Source organism: Sparus aurata, chromosome 9 (genome assembly GCF_900880675.1).
Source record: "Sparus aurata chromosome 9, fSpaAur1.1, whole genome shotgun sequence".
In the NCBI taxonomy this organism is placed as follows: Eukaryota; Metazoa; Chordata; class Actinopteri; order Spariformes; family Sparidae; genus Sparus; species Sparus aurata.
In genome coordinates, this window is record NC_044195.1 from 24,383,556 (window position 1) to 24,402,302 (window position 18,747).

The following is an 18,747-nucleotide window of genomic DNA, read 5'->3' on the forward strand; positions in this document are numbered from 1 at the left end:
ATAGGCGCTGGCTGTCAGCAGGGAGACAGAAAGTCCATCAGAGACAAGGTTTCTCAGAAGACAAGCTATAATCTGTAAAGTTTTGTTTGTGCCTTGCCTTCAATCACACATTGGGTTCTGGAAGGAATCTTTTAATTCATTTGAATAAAAAGGTTGATTTAAGGTTTGAAACTGTTAGTTATCGCTGTTTTTGATCACTGCGGATATAGGTAGCCTAGAGGAGCCATGCTTGCACTTTTCGAAGAAAAAAAAAAATCCCATTAACTCAAGATCACGTTAAGCATCTGAATATCTTGGAATGACAACTCTGTTTTCTCAAGATGACGGCTTAATTATCTTTACACGAGATAATCATCTTGTTTTCTTAAAAAAAGAAAAAAAAAACTTTTATCTCGCTATAACTAGATAAAAGAGAAAACAACTCATTTCAAAGTCAGGAGTGAACTGTCAAACTTGAGAAGTCCTAGAGGAGCTCAGACTCCTCATGGACAGTTTGACATTGCCATGGCAACAGAGTTAAGTCAATCCACTGATGAGGACTGTTTGTCGAACGAAAGCTACCGAAATGGTGAGAAAGTCAACCTTGACTTAAGGTTGTTTTGTCAAACTCATCAAACATATATTGGCTACACACACACACACACACACACACACACACACAAAACGTGTCTGTTTCCAGTAGCGTGTTCTTCTTCCTCCTCAGTCTTCCCCGAGTGCTTATATTCCAAATCATAAAAAAGTAAATGACAGGTGTCTCAGAGGAGTCTTGACTGCTGATGTTCACCCCTTCTCATCGAGGATCGAGCCTTTAGCTTGCCCCAGTCAAACCTCCCACCTTTATTTTGAGGAGACACCCCAAGGCCCCAGCACGGTCCTTCAGAGCAACGGAGGCCTCTCTGATCTTACTAATTGATCCACAACTGGGAATAGACGTGAATCCAGATCGCCCCTTCACCGTTTTCTTTTTTTCCATCTCCTTTAAAAGTGGTGTTTTTCAGGTGGATTGTGTTACAGGCTGGACACACTGGATGTGTGTGCAGTGGTGTTACCTCTCTCTTTTCATTTTGCCGTCCATGTTAACAGGTAAAAACCCTTCACGCATTAGAGTGCGGCTGCTGTGTCGCGTCATCAAGAGATCTGGAGTCTCGCCTGTTTACATAATAAAAACCCAATAGTGTCTTTAATAACTTAACAATATGAACTGTATGTTACGGTCATTAGCTTTACTCATATCAGCTTTCTTATTGTTTTGTTTCCCTCAGTTTTGCGAATCAAATGAAGTCAGTTTAATCCATATAGCTGGAAATCACAATCACATCGTATCAGTGGGCTTTACAATCTGAACAAAATCCTCTTAGACCCTGATTCGGGTGAGGGAAACCAAAAATGATGGAAGAAACCTCAGGAAGAGCCACAGAGGAGGAGTCCCTCTCTGAGGACAGACATCTATCAGTAATATATGTCACTAAAAGTTTTCAGATCGCATGACAGAATATCTGATGCAAGTAACTATTAGTGCGGGGATCCAGGAGGACGACTGGGCAGGCCGAGGTTAGCAGGTTAGTCTGAATTTTATAACTCTGATAAATGTACGCAATTATCAAAGCGCATAACACATTTTGCTTCCACACAACTGCCTGCAAGAAGTTCTCGCGTAATTGCCGACCGTGAGACCTCAGAAAAGGGAGGATTTGACACCCTCGCTACAATGCAACTGTAATGTCTGTTCAATTATCTCTAACAAATTCTTTAAAAACAAAACAAATTTGAATAATTTGCCCCTCTGTTCACAAAATAAAGTAATAATCATCACTTTTCATACATTTCTTGTCCCTGCCCCTTAGAGAGTCTGTGCACGCCACTGCCCTCGGTTTGTCAGCCTCTCCATGGTGACTGATGCGGTGTGACCCCCTGCGATTGACAGGAAAATCTACGTGGTAAATATTACAAAACGCATGCCCCCTGCCTTTAAAACTTTCTATAAGAGAGGGGTACACTTCTCGCGTTGAGAATTTCCACTTTGACTTATTTCTGGGCTTCAGATGAGCATTTGAAATCATCCATATAAAATGTGCCCTTGAAAAAGCTTCGGGAGGATCGTGCTGCTTATATCCAAGAGGCCACAATGACGCGAATAAGCCGGGAAAAAACTGGGTTCTCTGTCTCCTCATCATGAAGCTCTGACTTTGTATCAGGGTTCAGCAGTGGGTAATGACAGAACTGAGTACTGATTAGAACATCCTGATGACAATTTGAAAGGATTGTCGGATATCTATCAGCTACATCCGTAAAGCATTATCCGTTAAATTAGGCCACCTTAGCATGATCTAAATACAACATTCACCATGTAATCATGTTGATGGTTGTCTCTTATCTCACACACTATGCTATAATCTACAGCACTCCTATTATGGCCATGAAATCTCCTGTTTTGCTGTGACATCCTCCAGGTGCTCCAACATCTGTTCTCTCCTCAACATCTTAAAAAACTTTTTTTTTTGCAAACTTGCTCGTATCCATTGTCTTAAAAAAGGGTAGGTGATCAAAACACCCCAAGACTTCCACTCTGACGTCTATAGATCTCTGAGCACATTCTTAACTCCAGTAAGTCCACCACCTGTCGGCTTGATCCCATCCCTTCTGGCTCCGTCGAAAAGCCTGCCCGCCATGCATGTCTCCTCATATAAATAATTCGTTAACATATTGTTCATTGTGAGTGGCAGGGATGAAAAAATAATCTTATTGCAAACTTTCTGGTTACCTAAAGGTGTAAAATCCTCCCTTTGGGTTTGGCTTTCATTCCGAGCCCAGCTCCGAGACGTCATCCTGTTGTTCCATGTGAAGCGTGGTCTGCGTTTGTCACGTTCCTCCAATTGTTAAAAAAAATACTTGTGTTCTATAACGTGTCTGTTGTGTTCAGGCGACCAGCCTCAGAGTTGTACTCCCCCCCCTAGCCGGCCTGACGAGATCACACAAACACATTTCAGGCACATTTGAAGATTAGAGGGGTGTCATGTGCCCATGCAGATTAAGAGCCTAACACGTTTAACTTGACACGTCAACACTTATAAAAGTTTTAATAGCGGGGTAGAGGCAAATATAAAGTTGGCACTTGTGCGGAAAGTCTCCCTCCAGCTATAAACAGAGGTACGGCTCAGCAGCGGAGCGTCTTCCTCCTGAAGAAAACACCTGTCTACTCCTCTTATTAAAGGAGACAGCATCTGGTGTGTTAGCTGTAAGGTTCTGAAATAACACCGCTGTCTCCGTTTCATGGTTGGAACACAGAAAGTGGAACCCGGGGATCTATGTGATGATGTTTTGTCAGACGTGTCTAAAGAAATTGTTACAAATGCACATAAATGCACATGAAGATGCATGTAGGTACCTAATTACACACACACACACACACACATACAATAAGCCAAAGAAGATTTTCATTCCAAGCAGTTCAAACAAGATTTACAGTTTTATGGGGCGGGAAGAGAAACAGCGAGGTCTGTGTATGAAGTGATACATACGTACGTGGGAGGATGAGAGCCAAAATAGAAGCGAAAGAATCTGTGAGAGTGCGGGGGCTCTGATCCCCTAAAAAAGACGTCGGCTGAATATGTAAAATGAAAGAAAAATTAAGGGGAGGATGAGACCCCATGAAAAATTCAGCCAAAATCTATTTTTGAAATATGCTACTATGCGTGGGAAAAGAGGATACGCTGATAGACATGAAAGGCAGCGACTATTGTATAGACGTGTTTAAAATTGCATGACGGGGCTGTGGAGGATTTCAAAAGAATTCAAATGCAGGGTTCATGCAGAGTTTAAATTAGAATACTGCAGCACTGCTCATCTCGCTCTCTCCTCTACTCAGTAGACGCGATGGTGAAATGCAAGGAAACTTCACACTTGCTATTCATCTCCCAGGATTAAAGAGAGAATGTTTTTTTTCTTTTTTTCTACTCTGAAATATTTGGTTCAGATACAGTGGTTCTACCGTGCTTTTATTTGTCTTGCATAGCCATGTCTGACCCCATTAAAACACTAGTGTAAATGCTCTGGCTTGCTAAAACACACAGGAGAATTATGACCAACGGAAAGGCTCATACACACAGCCTACTGCCTGTGACGCGTGCTATACGTTTATAAACCGTCTTATCTGGTTGTTCATTTGGTCTCCATTTCTGCCACTTTGGTGAGCTACGAGTCAAGACTTGACACAAGAGAACAGGTGGCGATGTCAGGGTCGGCTTCATCATGTGATTTCAATGACACGTATAATTCAGATAAACTCCATGGTGATTCGGTCTTAACTGCAGTTCCTTTAAGTGTTTTTGTTGCTTGTGGCGGCCCCCACTGGCACAGTTCCAGAGCGGATGAAGTTTAACTGATTATTGTTGCACTGTTACTTCAAGACCTTTGTAAGACCTTGTTGTCCTGCAAATATCAACGGGCACCTTCCATTCACCATCCAAAATGCCTCTGCTGGAGCATTATCTGGAGTTACTTTGTCCATCCACCATTCAAGGTAACCATAATTGGCTCTTTGGCTAACTGTTATTATTTATATATTCCCTCATGGATTCTTACTGATGAGACTTATTTCTTCCTGGTATGGAGAGGAAAGTCCAAACTTTAGAAGGTCAACTCCGGGTCCATTATTGGAAGTGCATAACTGCGCATCTATAGTGAAAGCAGAACACAGTGGAACTGAAGAAAATAATGACCAATGTGACACCTCCTCCTTCCATCTGTGTTACTCAGCTATTAGATGCTATTGGATACAATATGCTCCTTCTGAAATCAATGTCTGGTAAATGAGCATACAGTGCACAATATCAGTGCAATTATAACTGGATTCACAGACGTAGGGTGCCGGTACAGGTTGGGCCCAATGTGTGACAATTGATCTTGTTTTCCAGTGTAGCACGCCATAGTTGACACATATCCTATGTGGGATTGAGTTTGAATTTTGATTTCAAAGTTTGGATACAATCCAATTTTTGTCATAATATCTCTAAACTTGTGTTATCCATGATGATGGAAATATTCATTGCTTCTTAATGATTAACACAGAGCAAGCAGACCTAAGATTAGAGAAGGCAGAATGGGAACAGCATAAAAGCGGCATCGAAGAAAAAGAAGTGTGAAGCAAACAGAAAAGAGAAACAGTGAGAGGGAAGCAGCACACCTTAATTTCCTCATTGATTAACCCTGCTAATGTGCTAATCTAGCCTGGTATGCTTTCTCTCTGCAACACCAGCCTCATCAAGAGCCAATTAGCTCCTCCGCAGCCCAAGGCCATCCATCATAACGGGACAGACACACTCATCTTTTCTCCTTAATGTTGCAACACACAACAGCCCCCTGCAGTCAATACACTTCCCCAAGCGGAACTACAATAGAATAGTGGCCTTCCTACAATCGATAGGCCATGGGTATTGGTATGAGGTGAATGAAACTCATATGCTTGTTCATAAAAGACAAAAAGATACACTAAGTAGCAAGAATCCAAACAGAAGTTGTCGTGAAAACTTAAAACTATATTACGTGTGCAATAGTTTCAGAGAAAATACCTGATGCTTAGTGTTTGGTCTAGACATTCAAAGCCAGCACAGCTGTCAGCTGTCCCTCTTTTTGCACTCACACCTGCTTGGTAATATCCTGACTCCTGACACAACAACCTGTGCTGCTGTGATCGAAGTACCTGAGCCGAGGTTGTGCTCATGGACAGGTGAGTAGTAAGTTCAACAAAATTTCAGGAAAAGAGGGGCACCAACTTCTTTCAAGTCAAGCCAACACAAGTCAGATGCTGAGCAGGAACATCGGTCGGTTTGGGCTGGATTTACTCACAGCTGTAAGTGCAAAAAGATGGACAGCTAGAGTAACTAGGGCTCACAATGGTCTCAGGTTTTATTCTAGCTAGACAGATCACAGATAGGAGATGCACAGAATACCAGCAGACAGAAGACATTTAAAAGTCCACACCTACGCAGAAAAGTAATGTGTGTGTGTGTGTGTGTGTGTGTGTGTGTGGCACCGCCAGCAGTAACAACCAATGTTATCCTATGCATATTATATAAATGTATATAATGCCATATATACAGACTGCCAGTGCAAGACCACTGTTGTTGAACCAGTTGCAGCTAAATGTAAGCAACCCGAACAAGCTGTGTATTTACTGTCTATAACAAATCCAATAACTGCCAACTTACTAAAATTTGTGAGCGAGTCTACTGTGTATCCCTGCCCATTTGCTGACACCTGGCGGAGCGCTGAACCGAACTGATTGATGAACGGTTGCTTCGGGGGTGGTTCCTTCATCCCCCAAATTTTGTGTCTGTCATAACATGATATACCGGAGGAGCTATACCTGTCCCAGCCTGTCCTTTAACGTGTAGGACGACCATGACAGAAGGTTATTACGAACCGTATTTACATTTGTGGTACATTTGTTGGTCATACGAGTCAAGTTTAGGCAAGGTGTTAACCCTTTTCACCTTGTTGTTTCGTTTGGAGATACATATAAATAGAGCAACTTTATATGTGAAAATGAACGGGTTGTCCATCTAGTTCAGCAACATTTGAACGGCTTCTGTTTTCAAAAGCAACAATCCACTGTGTATCTGTGTTTGAGATCCCTCCACAAGATAGGATTAGACTGTTGAACTTTTATGCGAGCATCTCTCGTTCATTCTTGCTTTTACAGCTTCATAAAATCAGAGCAGATTTGTAAAGGGTAATAAATGCATTAGGGCAGAGATATATAAAATATTTAACCTAAAGCTCGGATTTTATGGGGCTGTGTATTCGTTCTGACGTGTCAAGGTATTGCTCCCATCCTCATCCTTCACATACATTAACCATGCTGCATCCAAACAAACCCTCTCACACGCAGCCACACAACATCTGTCACTTCAACTGCTGCCGCAAAATTATCTCCAGATAATCTCCAGATATGAGTGGCATTTCCTTCCTTCTTGCCCCTCAAAGAGCGAACTGTATCACCTTACCATTTCTGCATGTTTGAGCTGAGTTATTTTATAACAGACCACGTTCAAGTATGTGCAGCCATGCATTAATTATACCCACTTATTCACAGGGTCGCTGGCAGATAGGAAGGCAGGGTAAACCCCAGACAGGTTGCCGGGCTATGACAAGGCTAATGCATAAAAATACTAAATCACGTTCACGCCGATGGAGAATTTATCTAGTTTAGGTGAGCTGTATATTCTCAAACTGTGGGAGGGAACACACATAAGCCCGGAGGAGGGAGACATGTTAGCTCTGTCATCAGTTTGTTGCTGTGAGGCATCTGCACCAGCCACTTAAAGCCATGGAGTCATCTCCGTATGTAAAACTCCCTCAAATAAATTACATACATATATGCCCCTAGTAAGGTAATTTCTCTGGAGAAGGGCATTTAGGTACATGCAAACTGGTTAAAGTAATCCTCAGCGTTTGGAATGCTGTTCTCCTGGGTGTTCACAACACTGGACTGAAACTTGAGAGGTAATTGGATAGCTGAGGGTTCCTAAAGGAGCTTCAGCATAATTTCCAATCAGCGGCATGCTCACAGAAGATGGTCTCATCGAGTCCAGGTGGACCCTTGAAAGTACGTTTTCATGAGACCAACACAAAATCATCTGATGAGCTTTTGCATTGATTCATGAATGTTGGATTTTTAGTTCATTTGGCTCTAAGTGGGAGGTGTTGTGGGTTACTTCCACATATCTAGGAATCTTATTTTTCATCATTTTACCAATCACCACACTCCCTCTGCAGACTTTCTCGCTCTTTATACGATACCACCTTACTTTCTACGTCCCACAGCATAGTTACTCGGGCCACTAGAGGTTGTCGCCAACACAAACCCTTAAGAAATAGACCAAGGTTGTTGTTTTCCTAGTGAGGATGAGCAGCCTTATACATGGAACAGACTTCAATAACATTCGTTGGGCTAATTCCCTTTCCATCTGCTGACACTACAGCTGAGCTGACACACTCCCACTTCGCTACCTGTTACATCCCGAGACAGATCACACACACCCACAGCTCCACGCACACATCACAGCTGTGTTTGGGCTCTTTATTTTTAGGACATGAATTTGAATTCACGGGGCCGCAACACCTTTCATACGTGGCAGCCGACATTCAAGCAAGGATAAGAGATTAAACAGCATTGTTCATTTCAAGTACAAGCTTCTTGATGTGTTGGTAAAAGGGTACTCATTAGTGTTATCTGGAATTAGTCAGTCCACAACTTTTATCCAGAATTAAATATCTCAACAACCATTGGATCGGACCTACCAAGCTTTCCTCAGCTTTCACCTCATAAATGAACCTTAGTTTGACTGAAATTGATTCCATCATTTCTGTGCGGTCTTGATCCGGGTATTCAGTCAGCATCAGAATTCGATGGACAGCTTTCACGCTGACCAACCACCTGAACAAATGCACTCTGGTAACGAAACAGTTTAGCTGAAAAAACAACAACATGACAATTGGTGAAAAGCCTTTAACCTGATTTAAAAACATTCATCATAATAATATTACAGTTGGCCAGTCATAGTCATATGTACAAATTCAAATAACTGGACAAAGAACACAGAGGAGACATATTGAGTTTGGTCATATTGCAAGTTTGTGGGCATTGTCATGGTTTGGCTTTTTGGTTAGTCATTTCCTGTTTTATTTTTTTAGATTATAACCTCTTTTATCTTGTTGTGACTTTTTAAACTTCCTGTCTTTGTCTTTCTCCAGCCCTTTTTCCTGTGTACACCTGTGTTTCATTTGTTCATTGTGTAAGCACATTAAAGCCTGTGTTGTTCCTGTACCCCTTGTCAGTCTGTCTGTTTTCAGCCTGCCTTCCTGTGTCTGTTACCAGGTCCTCATGTGTTCCCTGTGTTCCTAATTTGTTCCCCATGGCTTTTTGGTTTGTCCTTCGCTGTTGTGTTAACCTTTCGTTTTCCTTGATTCTCCTTGTGGCCTTTTTGTTGTTAAGTTTTGTTGGCCTGCCTTTCGTTGCTTGGGTTCTGAACTTTTGGTTTTGAACTTCACATGTGAGCTGCTCATTAAAGCTAACTTTTTGTTTGTTTACCTTCCTGCTGTGTGTGTCCTGTGTTTGGGTCCCTCTAACATAAGATGCAAGGCATAGTCTAAAAAGAGAAAAAGACTGATGATTGTGATGTGAATTCTCTGTTCTCTCCCCCCCCCAAAAAAAATTGAAGCCAGTAATAGTAGAAGTGAAACGATACAAAAAATTGTGGCAAAAGACATTTTAATTGTGATGATGCTGTGCTCTTTTCACCCTACAGACACAGAGAACACAGATTCTGATTGACCAGAATAGTTATTTTCAAATAACCTTATATTATAGAGGGTCTTACATACTGTAAATTGTTTATATATTACATCCACCATATTTAGGCATTACTGTAGCTTCTTTTCAGCTTTCAGTGGCCACCCCAATTGGATATTCCTTAGTCCTCCTTTTGAACCTCTGCTGTTTTCCCTGCCTGCTTTAGTTTGGGGCACAAAACAGAAAATAACAAAAGGCATCCCTCGAGCGAGAATGCTGAATTAGCACCTTCCTTTACCTATGGCAAAGCGCTGTAAAAGACTGTGTAAACTCTTGTGAAGTGCCTGTTTACTTGCCATTGTCTCTGGGGCACTGTCAAATCTAATCCGGCTTGAGCCTCGCCTGTCGCGTTCCCGCTTCAAGTCGGCTGCATGCAAATGAGTTCTGCTTCAAAGCAGGTGGAAGGGCTGAATGTGGATGTATGTAGAATCGAGAGCAGAATCAAAATGCGCCTGCCAGCCAACAATTAGCACACGTAAACACCATTGCTGGTTCTATACTTGTGATGTTGAACGTTTAATCAACTTTGACTGAGCAGGCCGTGGTCCAGATTTTACTTTTCCAGTCTTGCATCCGGTTGGGAGAGGCTGTCTAAGAAAGTATTGTCCCATTACATGTAAAGCACCTTAAAATGACAGATTACTCCTTACAGAATTGAATGCGCTTTACCATGAGCAAGACTTGTTTACTTGATCTACCATCTAATTTGTCAGGAAGTAACATTAGCATCCTATATCATATTGAATATCCCCCGTCCCAGCGTATACTCAATTGCTTCATTTGAAACCTAATTCACAGCAGGTATTGTATACTGTGCCGCTGCTAGAAGTAATATTTTCATAGCTAAACACGTTTTCCACTTGGGAAATAGTGTGGAATTGGATGTTGCAAGTGGGAGAGAGAAGACTAATCTAGAAATGGATGTTTATCGACAAGCTCTCGGTGCTGTAGAAGAGCAGCTGCTGCCAACCGGAGAATTCACACATTACATTGCCGGCCATGCTCGTTTCACACACACGCACACACACACACAAATACACAAAAGCTGCACACACATCTGAGGGGGTTCGCCAGCTGTCAGGCGCCCAAACATGCGCCAATTTATCATCGAGATAAATGCAAGTTTTCCTGGACTGTCGTCAACCCGTCACACCAACAAGACGGAGCCCATGGAAGTGATATCATTATTGAGTATCAGCTTGACTCATAGCAGAAGTGTTCGCTGCAGGGGGACCCGAGTCGTGTGCTGTCCTCTGTCATGCCTGTAGGAAAGTAGAGATCAGAGGGAAAACAGGAGTTTGATGGACAGTCTGATGAAGTAGCTCAGCCAGGGGTTGCTAATGGAGATGTCCATCTGCCGCTTTATGCAAAGCACTCCCTCAAAAAGCAGCGGGATAGAGGGTGGGAATTAGCCGACAAAGGGCTGTTCAGGATAGGAAATTGGGGGAAGTTGGGTTAGAAACTTGTTTGCTGGACTGACGAATCTGTCACCAGTGTCTAGAAGAGAGGGTCATGCTCATCAGTTTTCTTTCCGTCTGTAAAGTTCTGTGGTACAAATTTGACAATAAAACTCTTCAAATACAAGTCCATGGCCCAATCCCAATACACCCCTTGCCCCTACCACTTAGCCATACCTATTCCTCCGCTTTGCACGTTTACATTGAGGGGTAGGGTTTCCCAAGTCTCAGTAGCTAGCTCTGGCAGCTGCAGCTCAGGGGAAGAGCCAGCGTCTTGTTATCGGAAGGTCGCTGGTTTGATTCCCCGGTCTGCATGTCAAAGTGTCCTTGGGCAAGATGCTGAACCCCAGACTGCTCCTGATGTGCTGGTCGGCACCTTGCATGGCAGCCGATTGCACCACCATCAGTGTATGATTCTACTGTACGTCTCTTTGGACAAAAGCATCTGCTAAATGGCCTAAAATGTAAATGTAGCTAGCTAGGGTAAGAGTACTGGTTGATAATGTTGACCCATAACGCACTGCTTACGTTAGTGGCCGGTAGCGAAGCAGTGACCTTTTTTATTTCGTTGATAGCATTGAGTTGTGAAGGAAGCAAGCGTTTATGTTTTTCTCTTTTCATCAGAATCATAGCAAATGGTATTTTGATAATACAAGGATTGCCAAAGTACGACAACACAATTGACCACAGCGAAAATGTAACTGATGTGTACTGATGCCTATGAGGGTCTTGAAGGGTTTTCCCATTTCATAGGGGGAGATTTCAGCCACTGCACCTTGTAACTCTGTTCAAAGGGGCAAGGGGTACTGCTTGGGAATAGGATTGGGCCCATGTTAAGGCAGCAGTAGATGTATTCCTATGGAAAACATTTCCTCCATGTCCATGGAAAACTTTAAGTGATGTATGGGACATAGTTATGCATGAAATATGAAAATGACTTCAAGTGTAAAAAAGCCAGGCCCCTCTATAGACACATACCATGACTGAATCTAAATAAAGACAGACAGGTCCATGAATCACCTCAGAATAGAACTTCAGCCCTGTCCCTTTTATTTCCCGCAGCCTTGACGAACAGCAATAACAGCTGCAAGACAGTGATCAATCTGCATTACATTTACAAACTACTAAAACAACACTCACCTTTTCTCCTTGCCGCACAGCTATTGCACTGTGGCTGGGGCCCAGAGCCGAGCAGAGAAAGCATTAAACTAAAAGGTCAGCCCTCAGTTATTAGGCATGGCGCTGTTTGCTAATAGCTCTGCCTAGAGAGGCAGCTATTGATCAGGACCCGTCCCTGCTCCAACAGTGAGGAATACACACATTCTGTTTGTTCTTCCTAATTGAGCAGGGTTCACCTTGTGGGTAGGCTTGCATGTACACAGATGCACTTTCTGACACAGCTGTGCCCCGTATATATGCATGCACAGACAAACAAATATACCCACATACTGTGACAAGGTGTTCACAGAAACACGTGACTCAAATGTAACAGATGTAGTCTCACCTAGTTCAGTGTGTGTTGGATTAGACGGGTTTCAGTCAGGACCACCGTCTTAACAAAATATTTTTGTGTATTGAGCCGTGTGTCACAATTGTGTTACTTCTTCTGGACTTTATAATAATACTACCACTCCCTGCGGTGACAACCGTAAGAAGATTTGAGGCGAATCAGAAACAGTAATAAAACCCCTGCAGTCTGCTTGTGATTCAGTGTTTGCTTACCATTTCAAGTGATAAACCCCATCTATAAAAAGACACTATAGGCTTTGAGATTTTAATGCTGAATTACAAAGCACACAGTTTTGTGCTATACCTGCAAGACAGATGACAGGGCTTTTTTCGCTGACTGTGATTGGAGGATTCAATTTCATACAATTGTACAACAGAAAATTGCTGCTGCACTGCTGACAGTGCATTGCAATTGTTAATGGTGACTTCTGACCCTATTCAGATATGTCACAGCAGATGATACCTATAACACCTACCATCACTTCTAGTTGATTTTGGGACAAACATTTGATATTGTCAACACTATTTCTCAACCTCCACGACTGTTAAGAGATTATAAATTAAACAAAAAAGTATATATAACGTCTGAGTCCAAGAGAAACAGGGAAGGCCAAGTTGATGTGGCATTAACAGAATAATATATAAATTAAAGCTTCCACTGTAAAATACTTTTGCTAGAGAAATTAAAAGACTGACAAATACAGGCAGGCATGTGCCTGTGATGGACAAAAGCAGCTGGGAAGGTACCCAAGCAACAAACCTGCAAGAGGAATCCGTCACAATTCAGCGCCAGCATGCGCTGTACTCTGCAAAGTCCATGTTTTTTGCTGCAGTGTTGTAGCTTTGTAGACTTGACTTGTTTTTGCACTCGCAGCAGACACGTCAATCAGGCCAGCTAGATTCTCAGTCAAACTGCTGTGAACAACAAAAATGTTTAGTGGCACCAAAGGGGTTTGTATGCAAGTAAGGTGATCGCACTGTGGAGTTTTACTGAATGGTGCTTCATGCACAATCATTGTGAATTAGTTTGGCTCAAATTTTAACCCACGGTTGTATCACTCATTGGTTTGTGGCCTCTCGATAGTTTCCGGAAGTAAGATGCAAAGACTAGCAGCCCTGTAGAGCTGCAGCAAAATAGAATGTTTTGGATGCCCTTTTGAAAGGTAAGACCAGAAAAGAATCAAGTCAATCTGTGTAAACTCATTTAAATTGCCATCTATGAACATCCAGGAATCATCTGAATCAAGTGACCACCAAGCATTTTGAACTTCCATTGTCACAACGCCCCTCTACTCTAGGACCTCTGGACTGTCCATAGTACATGATAATCACAAAGTTGCTATGCCTTAAACTGTGTCCTGGTTTATTGGCTATTTTACTTGAAATCGGTTCATAATTTATAAAATCAACATCATGTTGTATTGAAGAAGACTTTTGAGACCGCAGACTTTTTACTGAGGTAATAAATCAAGAGAGAAGTGGGGTCATTTTCTGTTAAGCTTAGATACAATCAGACTATAATCAAGGAAACCACTCCAGACACTCCCTGCCGACCATTATAAAAAATGCAATATAGATTACATAGTTGAGGTGTAGGTAGGCCACTTGTGGAAGTGGAAACCACATTTAAAATCAAAAACACGATATGCAAGAGTTAAGAAAGCCAAAAGGAAGCTCGAGTCTCCTTTAATTCCTGAACACTTTGTGAGAAGCCTCTTATCTCCAGCCATGAGGCATGTGATAAATTGCTGCAGTTCCACCGAAGCTTTTGTTCTGCGGGAGGTCAATAACTCATCTATGATCACTGAGTGTGACCATCCTGATGCACTCTGATCAAGAGAGTAAGACTCTCTCTGTGATCAACTACAAATCTGTCATCACGATGCCGAGTGGCACAACCTTAAACAAATCTCCTACAGCTTGATGCCTCTCATGCGGTTCCATTGCCGATACAGTGTCTCTGTGAGGCAAGTTCTATAGGGGAGTTGCTCCACACATAAATCATTTTGTAATTATGCATTGTATGCAAGGCCCTGGCATGTTGACAAATTAAGCAATCTGGAGAGGAAACAGTATGCAGGGGGCTTAAATGAACCACTAACACATAACGTGGACCACAACATGCTCCATGTATCCACCAAAAGCCTGGGGATTATAAATAACACTTTCAGTCGTGAGGATTGACTGACTACATCGAGTTCACAGTTTGGGATAACACCACTATTTAGTATTTAGATTTAGATTTGCATTTTAGGATGAGCAAGAATTGAGGTGAATGTGGCAGTGACAAATAACAAAACTGATTGGCTTACCCTGACATTCTTGCCCTTACTCTAACCAATCTCACTTCTCATTCCTAAACCTAAACAACCCCACTAACAAAGGCAAGCACCAACCAATTAAAGCCTCCTGGGCAGCATTTGTAGGGATTTTCCTGTTTGTACGGACAGGAAATTACAGGAATTCTTAGAGGTAGTCGGCCCACGTCCAATGTTGGAGAATGCTATTTCACTATCTGACAATCACTCCTGTTCGACTATACTGAACTCTGAACAGGACTGACTGGGAGAAGGTGAAAGTCTTCAAGTAGCAGTCCTCCCTGGGTGCACTTTGACCATTTCGATAACATGACTATACTTAAACCATTTGCTGAAAACTGTAATATGTGTTTGAAAGCCAGTAATCAGACCATTGAGGTTAGATTATTTCAGTGCATGAATTATTTGTTTAAATTCAGCACTAAACAGGATTGTTTTAAAAAACGTATCAATCATACATTTGTTCTCTGATTATGTCTTTTTTTCTCCTGCTTTAACAGACTAAAATTACCTTTGTTTGTATCCTTATTATACAATGCCTCTCCCTGTGTTCTCCCCTACTCCCCAAGCCTGACTGATAAAACACACTGTGCATCTGGACAAACTTCAAACGTGTCAGAAAGCATGCATGATGCTTTCTGGAAAAAAATATTCAATTCACAGAAGCAGCAAGTCTTTTAATTTCATATGTACCTCATTACGTCTAGTTTAAATCAAACCCTGCATGTTTCATCCTACATGTCAAAGACACTTTGCTCTGGCAGGACCTGAAAGACACTGGAAGCCATCAAAAGAAACCAGTCTCACTATAATCAAGAATTCTAGCTGAAGTGCTGACATTAAAGACAATAATTACCCAGGAAACATCTTTGTCTTCAAATTCTCAGAGATGGGTTATTGAAAATTCATTTTAATGCACAGCTTGTCCATGTTTATGACGTGAATCAATGAGACAATGAAACAAAACTAAATGAAATTGATCACTTGAAGAAATCGTCATTGGTTGCAGGTCAGACGGTGGTAAGATTGATTTAATATTCACTGTCTAAGCTTTATAGAGCATCGCATCGAGGATACATTTACTTCTTTGTGGCACTTTCATGGCTCAAGCACACTGATGAGAGATGCAAGCGTTTAAAAAGAGAGTCCACGCTAGGGAAAGAGTAATAGAATCAGAAGGAAATGAGAGAAAGTACACAGAGAGAGCCGAGTCGCCACTGTGCAGCTTATTAGGATTGACTCCCTCACACTGCAGACACTTTAATAACTGTTCTTTATGTTATAATAACACAGGGCTGCCCTGCCATGGACGGTTTCAATTTCTCCGCCAGTGTCCATCATGTGCGAGGCAGGCTAAGGGCCTTGTGGGGCCTAATCGCAGACGGAGTCAGATTGCCCTCAGCGTGGCTTCGTTGGCTGTTAATGAGGCCATTTTCCTGGAGCGAGCACCACTCAGGGGGAACTAATCTCTGAGTGGTGTGAAGTGCAGGGTGCAGAGGGGGCAGAGGAAGGCACTGAGCATGAAAATAGCTGCAAGACCACTTGTTTAAGCTTCTTTATTTGCCGTCTTATAGGGGGATCTGAAGAAGGCAGATAACGCAGAATCTTGAACGCTGCGCTCCGGCAGCCTGAAGCCACAGGCTGGTGTCGTCAGTAATTTATCTGAGTGTGATATATATATAAAACTGGAAGGAGTTCAATGATTCGTTAAAGAAACAGACGTACACTCATTATATATTGTTGCTCAAATGAGTCTCGACATTATGTTTAAGTATTACAATCTTGCAGGAACTTAAAATTAAAACAATTAATGTGGCCATTCATTTCAACATCACATTTTGACACAGGTTTTTATTTGTCTTATGGATCGGTTGCCTGATGATAAGAAGGGGGGTTTTATCTAACATTAGCCTATCAGAAGGCAGACGTCGAAAGAAGTGAAGAGAAGCAGGGGGAAGAAAGGAAACGGGACAGGTTTAGCAAGCTGCACATCAGTTGGAACTACTCTGTTGAGCTCATGATGGAAAATTAATAACAACCTTCATGTCCAGAAATAGTTTAGTTTCTGTCTGTGATTTGCATTGTGCGTGTTAAAGATGATCTTTGGAGTTTTCTCCTAAGCAACCAAAAGTCGTAATCTCTTTCATTCTCGTGTCTTCCCTGCCTTCGGTGGCGTACCGCTGCACATGTCGGCACGTTACTGTGTCCTCCAGAGTGTGCACACGATAAACAAAAAGAGATTGCACCAGATAGAAAAACAGCTCCATGGTGCTATTAGAGGTTCAGAACTCCACAAGCAACCATTAACTTAAATGACCTGAAATCAATGCAGAGCTGTAAGCCATCAATGTGTGGTTGACAGCCGGCCCAGCGTCAGCCACGCAGAGAGTGAAGCTGCACAGCGGGGGATGAGTCCGGCTCACTGCATCCTTTCTCTTGTGTCAGCAACCAAAGGTACTCAGTGTAATCTGTGGCTCAGTATTATATAATTCCCTTAGAAAGAAGAACACATCTTTGTTGTGGTTAGGGATGTAATGGTTACCGGTGTCACGGTAAACCGTGGTAAAATTCCCGAAGGTGAAGGTTACTGTTTAAGTTTTAATTACCATGGTAACCACCGCAGTCGGTAACCACGGTGTGGAAAACTCGAGGCGCATGCACAGCGTGCAACGTGCGCTTGTTATGTAGTGAAGAAGACATGGCGGAGGGAGGACGTGACAGTAGCGGCCCTCACTGCATTTTTCCGCCTTCAGAGAGAACCAAATCTGCAGTCTGGCCGTATTTTGGTTATTGTAAGAATGCTCAGGGACAGCTGGTCGAGGATGGCAGCCCTGTCTGCAGGAGCTGCAATAACAAAGTTGTTGCGAGGGGCGGCAACACATCCAATTTACTCACTTTCACTTTACGACCATCACCCGCAACTGTTCAGTAAATGCAAGGTAAGCTAACCTTAAGCTCGGTTGCATGATGTATGTGCATGTTGAGTTTTCTCTGTCTAATTTGCTGTTGTCACTAATGTAAACTGACCAGATAGTGGTATAACGGAACGAAGTTGATCCGTGATTTGGCTCGTTATCTGAACCGCTTATTAACTGTAGATTTCACTTTTTAAAGTCGATCTAATAATTCTCCAAACATTGATGCAGAGCTGCAGTGAGGAGGATTTGACACAAACACATACTGGGTGGACTGAGTTAGTGAACACAAACTGACTGACCCTCAATTTCCACTGGATACGTCTCCGCTGCGTTGCGTCTCCGCCACGCCAGCGGAGCAAATACGTTTCACTTTAGTCAATGTGTCAATCTCCACCAGGTCCGCTGCGCTGCGTATCCGCTCCGTCCCAGCTCCGGCAGTCCGGAGCTCTCCGGAACAGATACGCAGGACTTCTATATCTTGCGGATGCCGGAGCACGACGCAGCAATTCAGCTGAATTTAGCACCGAGCAGACAGGAAGTCAAGCGCTAAAATAACAAACAGCATCCAGTTACCTTTCAAAATAAAACACTCGGTGTTGACACCAGCACACAAATCTCAAAAAAGAGACCACCACAAGCAAGAATATTTGTAGAATAGACTGTATATAAAGAATAATATAAAATGGTGAATATAACATGTGTCTAGATTGAAATAAGAGCCAAAATAGAGTATTCATAATTCATTTAGCAACAATAATCCTTTTTGTTTTGATCTAAAAAATTATCCTACCTGTTCCTCACAAAAATGATATGATCTAAATTGTGAGTTTTGTGATCTGTTGGTTGCACCCTTAGTATTAAGTAACAGTGACAGTAATAATTAATAATGACATTTTCTATTAATTTTTTTCACAGAGAGGTTCTGCTGGCTAATCGAGTGCTGCTGCCACTACATCTCATTCTACCTCTGTAACACAGACATTAAAGGACACATTTCAAAAACAGGCTGCCTCATCACAAAAAGCCAATGACATATTTTGCACAGTTTTGATACATTCTTTTATAATTATTTAATGTTGATTTTGCAGTGTTTTGTTAAGGTTTTGGATTTGGACAATTTTAATATATAATAAATATATTTAAAAATAAATCTTGATGAAATTATTTCAATTTATCAGTGTTTTTTCAGCATT